Source organism: Erinaceus europaeus, chromosome 22 (genome assembly GCF_950295315.1).
Source record: "Erinaceus europaeus chromosome 22, mEriEur2.1, whole genome shotgun sequence".
NCBI lineage: Eukaryota > Metazoa > Chordata > Mammalia > Eulipotyphla > Erinaceidae > Erinaceus > Erinaceus europaeus.
Genome location: NC_080183.1, coordinates 14,518,783 through 14,532,902, shown reverse-complemented (window position 1 = coordinate 14,532,902; position 14,120 = coordinate 14,518,783). Strand labels below are relative to the sequence as shown.

General features: G+C 47.2%; 1 long non-coding RNA gene across 1 annotated transcript in view; it reads right to left on the bottom strand.

The window, feature by feature from the left end:
- Positions 1–13,262, bottom strand: part of LOC132535449 (uncharacterized) — a 45,650-nt gene extending 32,388 nt beyond the window's left edge. Inside the window, exons 1-2 of the long non-coding RNA XR_009547258.1 lie at positions 12,981–13,262; positions 9,834–10,145 (exon numbers count right to left, since the gene is read on the bottom strand). This is a non-coding gene — a long non-coding RNA (uncharacterized LOC132535449). The remainder of the gene's footprint in view (positions 1–9,833; positions 10,146–12,980) is intronic.
- Between the last annotated feature and the right edge of the window lie 858 nt (positions 13,263–14,120).

Genomic DNA, 14,120 nt, shown 5'->3' with positions numbered 1-14,120 from the left:
TGGTGACGCAGAACTGCTTCTCTCTGGCTATCCATCCCTTCCCTCTGAGTTTCTCTCTGTCTCTATATTCAACAAATAAAATATTTTTAAAAGCAATAAGTGAAAGTTGTAAGTTTCTTTTTTAAATTTGATTAGTGATTTAACATTGATTTGTAAAATTATGAAATAACGCGTATAATTCCACACCATTCCCACCACCAGAGTTCTGTGTCCGCGTCCCTTCCATTGGAAACCAGTAGTTCTGGGGTCACAGATACGGGTTGACTATTATTTCTATAACTGTCTATATTTATATATATTTGCCCATTTTTCCTACAGTCCTATCTTCTCTTCCTTTCAAAGTCATACCTACTACTTCCAAGGGTCTTTTCTGTTTTTTTTTTTTTTTTTTCCTTTTTCTCTTTGCGATCCTGATGGATTTGGAATTCAGAGCCCTCTTGTCATCTTCCCTTATCACTTACCCCTCAGGGAGTATGGACCAAAATTCTTTTTGGGGTGCAGAAGGTGGGAGTTCTGGCTTCTGTCATTGCTTCTCCGCTGGACATGGATGTTGGCAGGTGGATCCACACCCCCAGCCTGTGTCTGTCTTTCCCTAGCAGGGCAGGGCTCTGGGGAGGGGAGGCTCCGGGACACTTTGGTGAGTATGTCTGTCCAGGCATCACAGTAGCATCTCGGACTTCAGAGCCTCACACATGAAAGTCTTGCATCAATCAACATTATGATGTCTCTTTAGCTCTACGCTTCTTCTCTTAATGAGAGACACACAGAGAAAGATACAAAGATGCCAGCGCCCTGCTCAGCTCTGACTGATGGTGGTGCTGGGGCTGAGCCTGGGACCTCAGAGCTCCAGGCAGGAGAGTCTGTGCAGAACCATTACGCCATCTCCTCAGCCCACTATTACTACGTCTTTTTTTTTTTTTTAGCTTTCTAAAATTTTTTTATTTTTAAAATGGAAATACAAGATTATAGGATAAGAGGGGTACAGTTCCCATCCCAAGAACTCTGTATCCAATCCCCTCCCCTGATAGCTTTCCTATTCTTTATCCCTCAGGGAGTATAAACCCAGGATCATTTGGGGAGCAGAAGGTGGAAGGTCTGGATTCTGTAATTGCTTCCTGCTGAACATGGGCTCTGGCAGGTGGATCCACACTTCCAGCCTGTCTCTCTCTTTCCCTAGTGGGGCAGGGCTCTGGGGAGGCGCAGCTCCAGGACACATTGGTGGGATTGTCTGTTCTGAGAAGTCAGGTTGGCATCGTCGTAGCATCTGGAACCTGGTGGCTGAAAAAAAGTTAAGATATAAAGCAGAGCAGATTGTTGACTAATCATGAACCTAGAGGCAAGAATATTGCAGATGAAGACTTGGGGTCTGTTTTGGAAAAAGGTAGTAGGTCTATTTTAGGTCTATTCCAAGGGGCCCATAACTGTGCTAGCTTTTGCCTGAGCCTGACATCTAAAATGCAGGTCGTTATTGTCTGGGGGATGGTGTCATAGTTGGAAAAAGGACTAGAAAGCTGGATCAGGGAAGAGAGTAGCTCCCAAATATGGGAAAAGTATGTAAATATTCTTAATTGTAAACCCATCGATTTGATCTGAAGCCCATAGCACAGGAGCGTGTGTAACCTCTGCATCCCTGTAGGTCTGAGCTCACATTCTTCTACTAATGTTTTTATTTTTATTTTTTAATATTTATTTTCCCTTTTGTTGCCCTTGTTTAACATTGTTGTGGTTATTGATGTCTTTGTTGGATAGGACAGAGAGAAATGGAGAGAGGAGGGGAAGACAGAGAGGGGGAGAGAAAGATAAGACACCTGCAGACCTGCTTCACCGATTGTGAAGGGACTCCCCTGCAGGTGGGGAGCCGGGGGCTTGAACCGGGATCCTTAAGCCAGTCCTTGCACTTCGCACCACGTGCGCTCAACCTGCTGCACTACCTCCCAACTCCCTTTCCTACTAATCTTAATGGTCATTAAATTGCACTGAAGGGGCTGCTGGTTAAGTGCACATAGTAGTAAATGCAAGGATTGGGGTTTGAGTCCCTGCTTCCCAGCTGCGGGGGGAGGACACTTCACAAGCAGCAAAGCACATCCGCAGGTGTCTTTCTCTCCCTCTCTCACCCCTCTCTCAATTTCTCTCTGTCCTAGCCAATAAGAAAAGTGGAGTTTTTTTTTTCTTTAGCTAAGGGAAGTGGTAAGAGCTGCAGCCCTGGAGAGGTTCCAGAGAATACTCTTGTCACGCATGAAAATGGTCTATAAATCTTTCTCTTTCTTCTCTCTTTTGCCTCCAGGGTTATTGGTGGGGCTCGGTGCTGGCACCATGAATTCACTGCTCCTGACTGCCATTTTTTCCTTTTTAAAATTTTATTTATTTATTACTGGATAGAGACAGAGAGAAATTGAGAGGGGAGAGGGGGATAGGGAGGGAGAGACACCTACAGCCCTGCTTCACCACTCGGAAAGCTTTCCCCCTGCAGGTGGAGACCAGGGGCTTGAACCTGGGTCCTTGCACACTGTAGTGTGTGTGTTCAACCAAGTGCATCACCACCAGGACCGCCATTTTTTCCTTTTTGTTGGATAGGACAGAAAGAAATTGAGAGAGGAGGAGGAGATAAAGAAGGAAAGAGAGAGAGAGAGATACCTGCAGACCTGCTTTGCTGCTTGTGAAGCTTCCCCCTGCAGGTAGGGAGCTGGGGGCTTGAACCCAGATCCTTGCATGGGTCCTTGCACGGGTCCTTGCATATATAAAACCACAAGGGCAACAAAAGGGAATTAAAAAAACCTGGAAGGATGAAAGTCACCAGGCTGAATGACTAAGCACCATTCCTGCCCCGTCCACCCCGACACACCTGCCTTGAGTTTATTCCTCTGCGCCAAGTGATTAGTTGACAGCTAAGTGCAAACACGTGTGAAGCCGGTGTTTAATTTGCACCACTCTGATTTCACATAAACTAAATTCCATCCAGTCGTGTGTGTGTGTGTGTGTGTGTGTGTGTGTGTGTGTGTGCTCCAGTGATTCTCTGACTGCCTCACAACCTCATGAATCAATAAATCCTTAAGGGATTAAAGGAAGGGGACAGGCCCTTCAACAGTGTGCATGAAGCGAGTCGGGGTGCGTCCAGTTTGATATGTAAAGGGGAGAAAGCAAGTCCCTTTCAGTCCTAATGTCTGGATGTCTCAATTCTTATCTCTCTCCGTCTCAGACTTCTGAGGGGCGGGAGAAGCAAGCAATGGGATCATCCTTTCTCAGCCGCTTGTCAGTTTGCAAACACATTGAATTAGACGCGTGATAAATTTCAAATGCTTCAGTGCTCAGTGCTTGCTCAGAATTGGGGTGGGAGCCTCCCAGCTCCTGCAGAGAATGTGGCCTGGGGGCCCCAGGGCCTGGGCCCCAGGAGTCATCCCAGGATGCTGCCGTGGCTCCAGTGGGCGCTAGAGGGCGCGGGTGGGCGCTGGTGGGGCGGGACCTGGAGAAGCAGGTGCAGCCGGGCCAGGAGCCTGCGGACATGCGCTGCGTGTCCACCTTCCCTGCTTCCGGGCCCCGTCCCAGGGCCAGAGGGACACAGCCCGCAGGAACTGGGGGTCTTCCTCAACTCTGTGCCCCTTCCATCAGGCCGTCCGCTCCTCTCAGCACAGGTAAAGTGGAGTTCAGTCTTACTGGTTGATTTGCTTGTCTTTTGCCTGTCTCGCTTTAAGGTTTTGTAGCAAAACATGACATCAGCGTGTGTGCATTAAGTGTGAAATTTCAGGGGTAGGTGCTAGGAGTGGTGGATTCCTAGTGTTGGCATCGAACCCCAGCGACAGCCTTGGTGGCAACTAAAAAAAAAGAAAGAAAGGAAAAAGAAAAGAAAATAACAAGGTCCTGTCTACAGAGAACAGAGATGGCCCCGCACTCTCCTGACGGGGGAGGGAGCAGGCTACCCACCAGGACTTTTCTCTCTTGCTGTTCACATGTGATCATTTTGCCAGTAAGTAGAAGTGGAGCGGGGGTAGACAGCATAATGGTTCTGCAAACAAACTGCCATGCCTGAGGCTCCAAAGTTCAATTCCCCACACCACCATAAGCCAGAGCTGAGCAGTGCTCTGGTTAAAAAAAAAAAAAAAAAAAGAAGTAGAAGTTGTGGAGAGTCTGGAGAATTCCCTCGGCCTCCCGGCCTCCCGTAGGTAACATGCACTGCCACCCCTAAAACAATGCCCCGCGTGTGTTTTTGTAGCTCCAACTTTCCCAGTTTTGCGCTGACATCTTCTGGGAGTTCTTACTATTAACTATGTGTAAAGACTTCTTAATGAGAAAGATAGGAGAGAGAGAGAGAGAGAGAGAGAGAGCAAGAAAACCAGACATCACTATGGTACATATGCTGTCGGGGATTGAACCTGGGACCTCATGCTTGAGAGCCCAAGGCTTCATCCACTGCACCATTTCCTAGACCATCCCCCCCAGTTTTCCAAGAGCAATATTTTCCTGTTTGAACTAGACCCAAATGGATACAGCTCATTTTAGGACATATATTTTTTAATATTTTATTTTTAGTGAGAGAGAAAAAGAGAGAGAGAGAGAAGAGACCAGAGCACCTCTCATTTCTGGTTTCTGGTAGCTTGGGGATTGAATTTGGGCCTTTGGGGCCTCAGGCATCAAAGTTTTTTGCAGAACCATTATGCTGTCTCCCCAGCCCAGGACATTATTTTATTTAGGAAAAAAAAAAGTCACTTTATTGGTAGAAATGATCTCCGAACCAGTTGTTTTCACAGACATACCTTCTGGCCCCTGTAAGCATCTGCCACCCCACCCCACCCCAGCTGACAGCAACCCCACCATCTCCGTCCTGTGGCACGGCCAGGAGGTGGCAACAGAGCCCGAAATTCAGGGGTCTGTGATGACCGACCGTTCAGATACGGTCTGTGGAATCAGGCCTCCAAGGAGCAGGGAAGCTGCCCTTCTCCTGAGGCTACTGCTCTCTGGTGTGTGTGCCTACCTCCCTGTGGGCTCAGTCCTCTTTTACTGAGAGGCCCGGGTTTTCGCTGGACTGTAACGTGTGCACTGTGCAGATTATCTGGGAAGTGCGTCCTCCTTGATGCGAACTGATGTTGACATGAGCTATTATGTGTTTGTTTATTTAGCATTTCTTTGTTTATTTAACCGGGAGCGTATCTGTGTAAGTAGGCGGTCTGCAGGGTTCTCTGGCCATGCCGGACTCCTTGCTTTATCAGGCGTGGGGGGTGACTTAGAAGATAAAAGTATATGAAGAGAGAAGGAGAGAGAGAAAGAAGAGATGGAGACAGCACTGCATTTCCCCGACCCTGTGAAACTTCCCCTGTGATGTTGTTCTTTGGAATCTGATTGAATTTAAAAAAAAAAAAAGGAAAAGGAAGTGGTGAATCAGGGCTGCAGGTGTCTCCCTGTCTGTCCCTCTCTATCTGCCCTCTCTCTTCTGCCCTCTCTCTCAATTTCTCTTTCCTATCAAATTAAAGAAAGTTAAACAAATTATTTTAAAGATTAGAATATTAAGAAAGAAGGCCAGGACAGACACTGATCTGGACTTTGATCTAGAGATGGCTTAGTGCTAGAGGGCCCAGATGTTCACCTCTGAGGCCACACTGCCTGCAGCTGCGCCAGGCACACAGAGTGGGCTGTGAGTGCCACTGTCTCAACTATCCAGCCAAGACTGAATAATCTCTGTAAGCATTGTCACAGAAAACAGCTGCAAATATCACAGTCCAAACAGAATCCAGTTAGTAGGGATTTTTTTCTTTTAAAAGAAAAAGTGTCATGGGGGGAGTCAGGGTGTAGTGCAGCGGGTTAAGCGCACGAGGCACAAAGCACAAGGACTGGCACAAGGATCCCAGTTCGAGCCCCCAGCTCCCCACCTGCAGGGGAGTCGCTTCATAAGCAGTCTGCAGGTGTCTATCTTTCTCTCCTCCTCTCTGTCTTCCCCTCCTCTCTCCATTTCTCTCTATCCTATCCAACAACGACATCAATAACAACAACAATAATAACTACAACAACAATGAAAAACAATAAGGGCAACAAAAAGATTCTGGGGAATGTTCCTCCTGCTGTCGTCTCTCATGTGGTGGCTGGGTGCTTGGTCCTGGACCTCAGACATTCAAGAGCAGCCGTCCACCAGGCACCCAGCTCTCCAGCACCTCTCTTATTTCCATATGATGTGGCAAGTCTGTGAAGATCAAACACAACCTGGGAGTCTGAGTTTCTCCCCAGTCAGGTGCACTCTGCAGCGTGTCCACAAGGGGGCGGCAACACACCACCATGCAGGTCCTGTCTCCCAAGTACTAACCAGGCCCGACCCTGCTTAGCTTCCGAGATCAGACGAGATGGGCGTGTTCAGGGAGGTCTGGCTGAAGCTACTGCTCTCTGGTGTGTTGGTCGACCTCCCCGAGGGCTCAGAGTTTCTGTCCTGAGAAGCCTGTATTCATTCCTGAGCAGTAGGCCTGTATTCATTCATTGAAAACACTTTCTTTGGGGTATTGCAGCAAAGTAAAAGACTCTGGGGTATGTGTGTGTGTGTGTGTTCAGGTTCTGGAACGTGAAGGCAGAGGAGGCCCTGGGGGGGTGAATTGTTATGTGGGAAACTGGAAAATTGTTTGCATGTGCAAACTATTTTATTTTACTGTCAACTGTAAACCATTAATCACCCAGTAATGAAATTAAAAAGAGGGGCTAGGGAGTGGTGCGCCTGGTTGAGCACACATGTTGCAATGCACAAGGACCTGGGTTTGAGCCCCCAGTCCCCACCTGCATGGTGAAAGCTTGTGAGGGGTGAAGCAGATCTGCAGGTGTCTCTGCCTCTTGCCTTCTCTATTGCACCCTTCTCTATTTCTGGCTGACTCTATCCAATAAATAAGTAAAGATCATGAAAAAAAATAGAGAAAGAATGAAAGAAAACACTTTCTTCCCATGTAGTGAGGGGAAGGGCTCCAGAGAAACCACCAGGCCCAGGAGGGGCAGGGATTGACCCTGGGATCACACATTCCAGACCTTCTCTCCACCACTGAGCCTCCTCCCCAGCTTCTGCGTTACTGCTGCCACTCCTACTAGTCCTGCTGCTGCCACTGCCTCTACTGCTACTAGTTTACCAGTCCGTGCTCAGCTCTGGCTGATGGTGGTGCAGGGGCTCGAACCAGGGACCTCAGAACCTCAGGCAGGAGGGTCTCTTGGCATCGCCATTATGCTGTCTCCCTCGCCCTCTGTAATATTTAAGTGCAGGGACCCATGTCTCTGAGTATATCAAGCTACACTGGGAGTTTCTGAATTCCTCTGTTCAGGTGCATTCTGTGCTGTGTCCACAAGGCGGCAGCAACACACCACAACCCAGGTTGTTTCTAAGCGTTGTGTGGGTTGCTCACTATTTTGTGCAAAGGAGAACTCAGGTTTTGTACACAGTGCATTTTTAAAGACTGGTTTTTAAATGACATTTGATTTAAAAACATTTATTATCTGAAGAAGATGTGGAGAGTTATGAACTTTTCTACTCAGATGCATTCTTCAACGTGTCCACAAGGTGGCAGCAAAACACCACAGCCCAGGTTGTTTCTTAGCATTCAGTATAATGTGGCTTTTTATTTATTATTATTATTATTTTGTTTTTTCCCCTCCAGGTTTATTGCTGGGGCTCATTGCCTCTACTATGTATCCACTGCTCCTGGAAGTCATTTCTTTCCTATTTTGTTTCCAGAGAGAGAGAGAGAGAGAGAGAGAGAGAGAGGAGAATGTCATTATTAGAGAGCAGGTGTGAGACACACTTCAGCCTGGGCCTCAGGTGAGGAAGGGCCCGTGCCTGAGCTGCTCTGAGAATCTGCTCCTGCCGCCTGGGGCTGCCTCATTTGCCTTGAACCAGACAGCTCTAGAAGAAAGCTGACCCTTCTGTTTTCCTCTGTAACACTTTTAAAGATAAAGAGAGGCAGCCTGGCACAGAAAGAGACACTCTGCAGGGAAGCTTCCTTCACAGTGCTGGGGGTAGGCTCGAACCTGGGAGGCACACATGGTGGAGCCACACACCACTCCAGTGAGCTATGTGTTAATTATTGGATACAGACAGATATTGACATGGAGGGGAGACCGAGAAAGAGACCAACAGACACCTGCAGCCCTGCTTCACTACTCGTGACTCCTTCCCCCTCATGGTGGGGGCTGGGGCTTAGAACCTGGGTCCCTGTGCACTAACCAGGTGAGCCACTGCCTCTCCTCCCTCAAGTGAGCTATTTTGCTGACCCCAAGTAAGTTATTTATTTATTTTCCCTTTTGTTTCCATTGTTGTTTGTCATTGTTGTAGTTACTATTTGTTGTTGTTATAGATGCTGTTGTTAAATAGGACAGAGAGAAATGGAGAGAGGAGGGGAAGACAGAGAGGGGGACAGAAAGACACGTGCAGGTGGGGCATGTGGGCTCGAACTGGGATCCTTGTGCTGCTCCTTACGCTTTGCGCCAGGTGCGCTTAACCTACGGTGCTACTGCCCTACTCCCCCCAAGTAACTCTTTTACCTCTCTCCCTGGCTTGCTCTTGTTTTAAAGGCAGAAATAATAAAAAGTAGATGCGTCTGGGCCAAGGCATAGCCTCCAGGCAACCCAGTTACCTTTAAGTAAACCAGCCAAAGCCAGGTTTCAAACTAAATGGGCAATTAGCATTCCTGAGACTCTTGACTTGACATTAAAAAAAGGATGCAGGGGCCAGCATTGCTCACTGGGTTAAGCACACACAGTACTAAGATCAAAACACCTGCACACAAGGTTTCAGGTTCAGCCTCCAGCTCCCCACCTACAGGTGTCGATTCATAAGTGGTGAAGCAGGAGCAAGTCAGCAGGTCTCTCTCTCTCTCTCTCTCTCTCTCTCTCCCCAATCACCTCTTGATATCTCTTTCTCATATCTAAAAAAAAGGGAAATGGCCACCAGGAGCAGTGGATTCATAGTGCAGGCTCCAAGCCCCAGTGATCCCCTTGGAGGCACACACACAGAAATGCGTTCACTTATAAACACTTTCTTCCCATGTAGTGAGGGGAAGGGCTCCAGAGAAACCACCAGGCCCAGGAGGGGCAGGGATTGACCCTGGGATCACACATTCCAGACCTTCTCTCCACTGCTTAGCCTCCTCCCCAGCTTCTGTGTTACTGCTGCCACTCCTACTAGTCCTGCTGCTGCCACTGCCTCTACTGCTACTAGTTTACCAGTCCGTGCTCAGCTCTGGCTGATGGTGGTGCAGGGGCTCGAACCAGGGACCTCAGAATCTCAGGTAGGAGGGTCTCTTGGCATCGCCATTATGCTGTCTCCCTCGCCCTCTGTAATATTTAAGTGCAGGGACCCATGTCTCTGAGTATATCAAGCTACACTGGGAGTTTCTGAATTCCTCTGTTCAGGTGCATTCTGTGCTGTGTCCACAAGGCAGCAGCAACAAACCACCACCCAGGTTGTTTCTAAGCATTGTGTGGGTTGCTCACCATTTTGTGCAAAGGAGAACTCAGGTTTTCACACAGTGCAATTTTATTATTTTTTATTTAAAAAAGGAAACATTGACAAAACCATGGGATAAGAGGGGTACAACTCCACACAATTCCCACCACCAGAACTCCGTATCCCATCCCCACCCGATAGCTTTCCTATTCTTTTAAAAAATTTTTATTTTCTGTTTTGTTGCCCTTGTTTTTTTATTATTGTAGTAGTTATTGTTGTTGTAATTGATGCTGTTGTTGTTGGATAACACAGAGAGAAATGGAGAGAGAAGGGGAAGACAGAGAGGGGGAGAGGAAGACAGACACCTGCAGATCTGCTTCACCGCCTGTGAAGTGACTCCCCTGCAGGTGGGGAGCCGGGGCTCGAACTGGGATCTTACGCCGTCCTTGCACATCAGGCCACGTGTGCTTAATCCACTGTGCTACTGCCTGACTCCCAGCTTTCCTATTCTTTAACCCTCTGGGAGTATGGACCCAAGGTCATTGTGGGATGCAGAAGGTGGAAGGTCTGGCTTCTGTAATTGCTTCCTCACTGAACATGGGCGTTGACAGGTGGATCCATACTCCCAGCCTGCGTCTCTCTTTCCCTATTGGGGTGGGGCATTGGGGAAGCGGAGCTCCAGGACACATTGGTAGTGTTGTCTGTCCAGGGAAGTCTGTTCCGCATCCTGCTAGCATCTGGAACCTGGTGGCTGAAAAGAGAGTTAACATACAAAGCCAAATTGTTGAACAGTCATGAACTTAAAGGCTGGAATAGTGCAGAGGAGCAGTTGGGGGGTCTCTGCTTTGTAGATAGCTAGTAGGCATATTTTAGTTATATTCCAAAGGGCCTGTGGCTGTACTAGTTTTTTTTTTCCCCTGAGCCTGAAATCTGATATACTGGTGGATCCATGTTATTGTCTGGGGAGATGATGTCATGGCTGGGAAAGGAACAGAAAGCTGGATCAGGGAAGAGAGTAGCTCCCTAATATGGGAAATGGGTATCAATAATGTTGACTGTGAACCCCATCAATTTGATCTGATCTGGGGCCCATATTCAAGGCCTGTGTGACCTCCGCATCCCTGTTGATCTGAGCTCACATTCTGTGGTCATGAGCAGGAATGTTCCTTGCTGCGCCCATATCAACCCATCTTCCTCAGATGTATCATAGAGTATGTTGTCTATTCTGAAGGGAGAATGGGACATTCTCTACTGATGTTGATCCAAGTTGAGGGCAAATTCCTATGGGGGGCCCACAAAGGGGTCTGTTGTGTTGTTCCTGATAGAGATGACCGGTAACAATGGAGAGAGGGATTTATTCATGGTCTAGGCCCATCATTTCTGTTTGGAAATCTCAGGACACCTCGAATAGGGCCCCAGCTGATGGGGTGGCCTGAGAGTGACTAAAGACTCATCGTTAAAGTTTGCCAGTCTCTTGCCCTTAATTCAGCTTTTGCAGTCCTCGTTTTGCTAAGGTTAGCTTTGGAGTGAATGAGATAACTGTAATAGGAAGTAGGTGAGGAGGGTATCTAAGACTAATTAAATGCTATTTCATTATAACTTTATACTGACTCACTACAGACTATTGTGTACTTTTGCTTTCAGGTATATATTTTGCCCTAATTATGGATATGCCCTATCTCATGGGACCTGGTCTATATTTAGGTTTTGGAACTTTGTTAGTGAGTGAACTCCCTGGAATGGAATTAGAGAATCCTATGAAAGGGAAGGTCTCACCGAGTAATGAGGGTGAAGGGCTGACATTCCATGCCTGACGTCTCTGGACACAGTCTGAAGTGAAGCATGCTGAGGTGGTGCTCCTTGTGTTGATTAGGTTGGGATCAGTGGATGCAATATCATTTGTTATGAATTGAGAGAAGCATGCAGGAAAGTGAGCCCCACCCTAAGGTTCCAGGACTGGGGGAAATATAGGCTCTATAAAGGAAGAGGGTGGTTCCTGCTGGCTTAGAGTTCAAGAAGACAATAGATAGTTATTGTTATAATCACAGTATTTGGTAATTGGGTTAACTTTGAAATATCCCTTTGTTAGGATTTGCTGTATTATACACAACATCACCATAAATTATTTCCTTTGACATTATTTGTATATAGCTGTGCCACCGGTTACTTCTATTCTCCCTGGTCTAGGCTCATCAGAGAGTCACACAGTGCATTTTTATAGACTGTTTTTTAATGACATTTTATGTAAAAATATTTATTATCTGAAGAAGATGTGGAGTTATGAACTTTTCTACTCAGATGCATTCTTCAGCGTGTCCACAAGGTGGCAGCAAAACACCACAATCCAGGTTGTTTCTAAGCATTCAGTGTAATGTGGCTTTTGATTTATTACTATTATTTTGTTTGGGTTTTTTTTTCTCCAGGGTTACTGCTGTGGCTCAGTGCCTGCACTATGAATCCACTGCTTCAGGAGGTCATTTTTCCTAATTTCTTTCCCATGAAAAAGGGGGGGGGGAGGGAGAATATGTCATTATTAGAGGGCTGGTGTGTTTTGTGTTTTTTTCTTAAATTTATTATTTATTTTCCCTTTTTTTGCCCTTTTTTATTGTGGTGGTAGTTATTATTGTTGTTGATGTTGTCGTTGTTGGATAGGACAGAGAGAAATAGAGTAGGGAAAGACAGAGAAGGGGAGAGAAACATGCAGACCTGTTTCACCACTTGTGAAGCGACTCCTCTACAGGTGGGGAGCCGGGTCTCGAGCCGGGATCCTTACCCTGGTCCTTGTGCTACACGTCCTGTGCGCTTAACCCGCTGCGCTACCGCCCGACTCCCAGTCCCAGTTGTTTCTGAGGATTCTGGGGATTGAGAGTGACCTGGCTGTGTCTCTGATCAGATGCATTCTGCGGTGTGTCCACAAGGCGGCAGCAACACACCACAACCCATGTTGTTTCTAAGTTATTTGTAGGTTTCTAAGCATTTTGTGGAAAGGAGCTTTCAGGTTTTGTACATAGTACATTTTTGAAAGCCTGATTTTAAAATGAATTTTCATGTAGATATATTTATTTTGTAAAGAAATTGTGAAGAGTCACGAACTTTTCTATTCAATGCATTCTTCAGTGTGTCCACGAGGTGGCAGCAAAACACCATGGGCCAGGTTGTTTCTAAGCATTTTGTATAATGTGGCTTTTAGTTTTTCTATTTTTTTATTTTTACCAGAGCACTGCTCAGCTGTGGCTTATGGTGCTGCAGGGGAGAGTCTCTTTATGAGAGTCTCTGCATAACCATTATGCTGTACCCCCCTCCCTAATGTGGCTTTTTGCACAGTGGACTTTACTATGTGAACTGCAAAGTTGCTCTCAGAAACCATCTATTTGGTTTGTTCCTTATGTTGTATTGAGTACCTGGTGCTTAGAATATATCAGTTCATTTCCCATGATCATCTTTCTTTAGTGAGGCACCTGGTGGTTTCTACGGATCATGATTGACTGCTTTTTTATTTTTAATTTAGAGGTGAGAGCCAATAAGGGAGAAATGTGGATAGGATAATATGAATGCAGATGGGGGGGAGAGAGAGAGAGAGACCGACCACAGTATGGCTCCTTCTCCTGTGAAGCTTCCTCCAGGCAGGTCTTCTCATCTGGTGACTGGCTTTCATGAACATTTGCAGTCTTTCCTACTGCTTTTCTTTCTTCTTCTATTTCTCTTTCCTGTTGCCACCTGGGTTATCCATTGGGCTCTGTGTTGATGGAATGAATCACCACTTCTACCTGCCATATTTTCCCTCCTTTTTTCCTTCTTTGTTCTTTTTATTTGCTAGGGCACATAGAACCTGCAAGAGAGAGAGAGAGAAAACCATGCCAGCAACTGTACTGTATGAATCCTGAACCCTACCCACTAATGAGGGTTGGTAAAAGCATCACCCAGAGCTGACTGAGGAGTTAAGTCTGGGGGTCAAATAGCAGCACTTCTGCTCCGCTGATTCTGCCTGTGCTGAGACACAGTTGCCAGGTTTGTCTGGTTTTGAATGTCTGAGATGCAACCAGTGACTTTTCTTTCTTGGGGCTGAAATTACTGCTGCAAAGAGCTTGAGACTGAGAGAGAGAGAGAGAGAGAGAGAGAGGGATAGAGGGAGAGAGAGAGCGAAAGAGAGAGAGCGCAAAGGTGTGAGACACACTTCAGCCTGGGCCTCAGGTGAGGAAGGGCCCGTGCCTGAGCTGCTCCGAGAATCTGCTCCTGCCGCCTGGGGCTGCCTCATGTGCCTTGAGCAGACAGCTCTAGAAGCAGGGTGACCCAAAGCTGACCCTTCTGTTTTCCTGCTGTGACACTTGTAAAGATAAAGAGAGGCAGCCTGGCAGAGAGAGATGTCTCTGCAGGGAAGCTTCCTTCACTGTGCTGGGGGTAGCCTTGAACCTGGGAGGCACATTGGGGGAGCCAGCCACACACCACTCCAGTGAGCTGTGTTCTAATTATTGGATAGGGACAGACATTGAGATGGAGAGGAGACCGAGAAAGAGACTGACAGACACCTGCAGCCCTGCTTCACTACTCGTGAATGTTTCCCCCCGATGGTTGGGGACGGCGCTTAGAACCTGGGTCCCTGTGCACTGTAGTGGGTGCACTGAACCAGGTGAGCCACACCTCACCCCCCTCAAGGGAGCTATTTTGCGGACCCTGAGGAACTTTTTCAACTCCCTCCCTGGCTTGCTGTGTTTTAAAGGCAGAAACA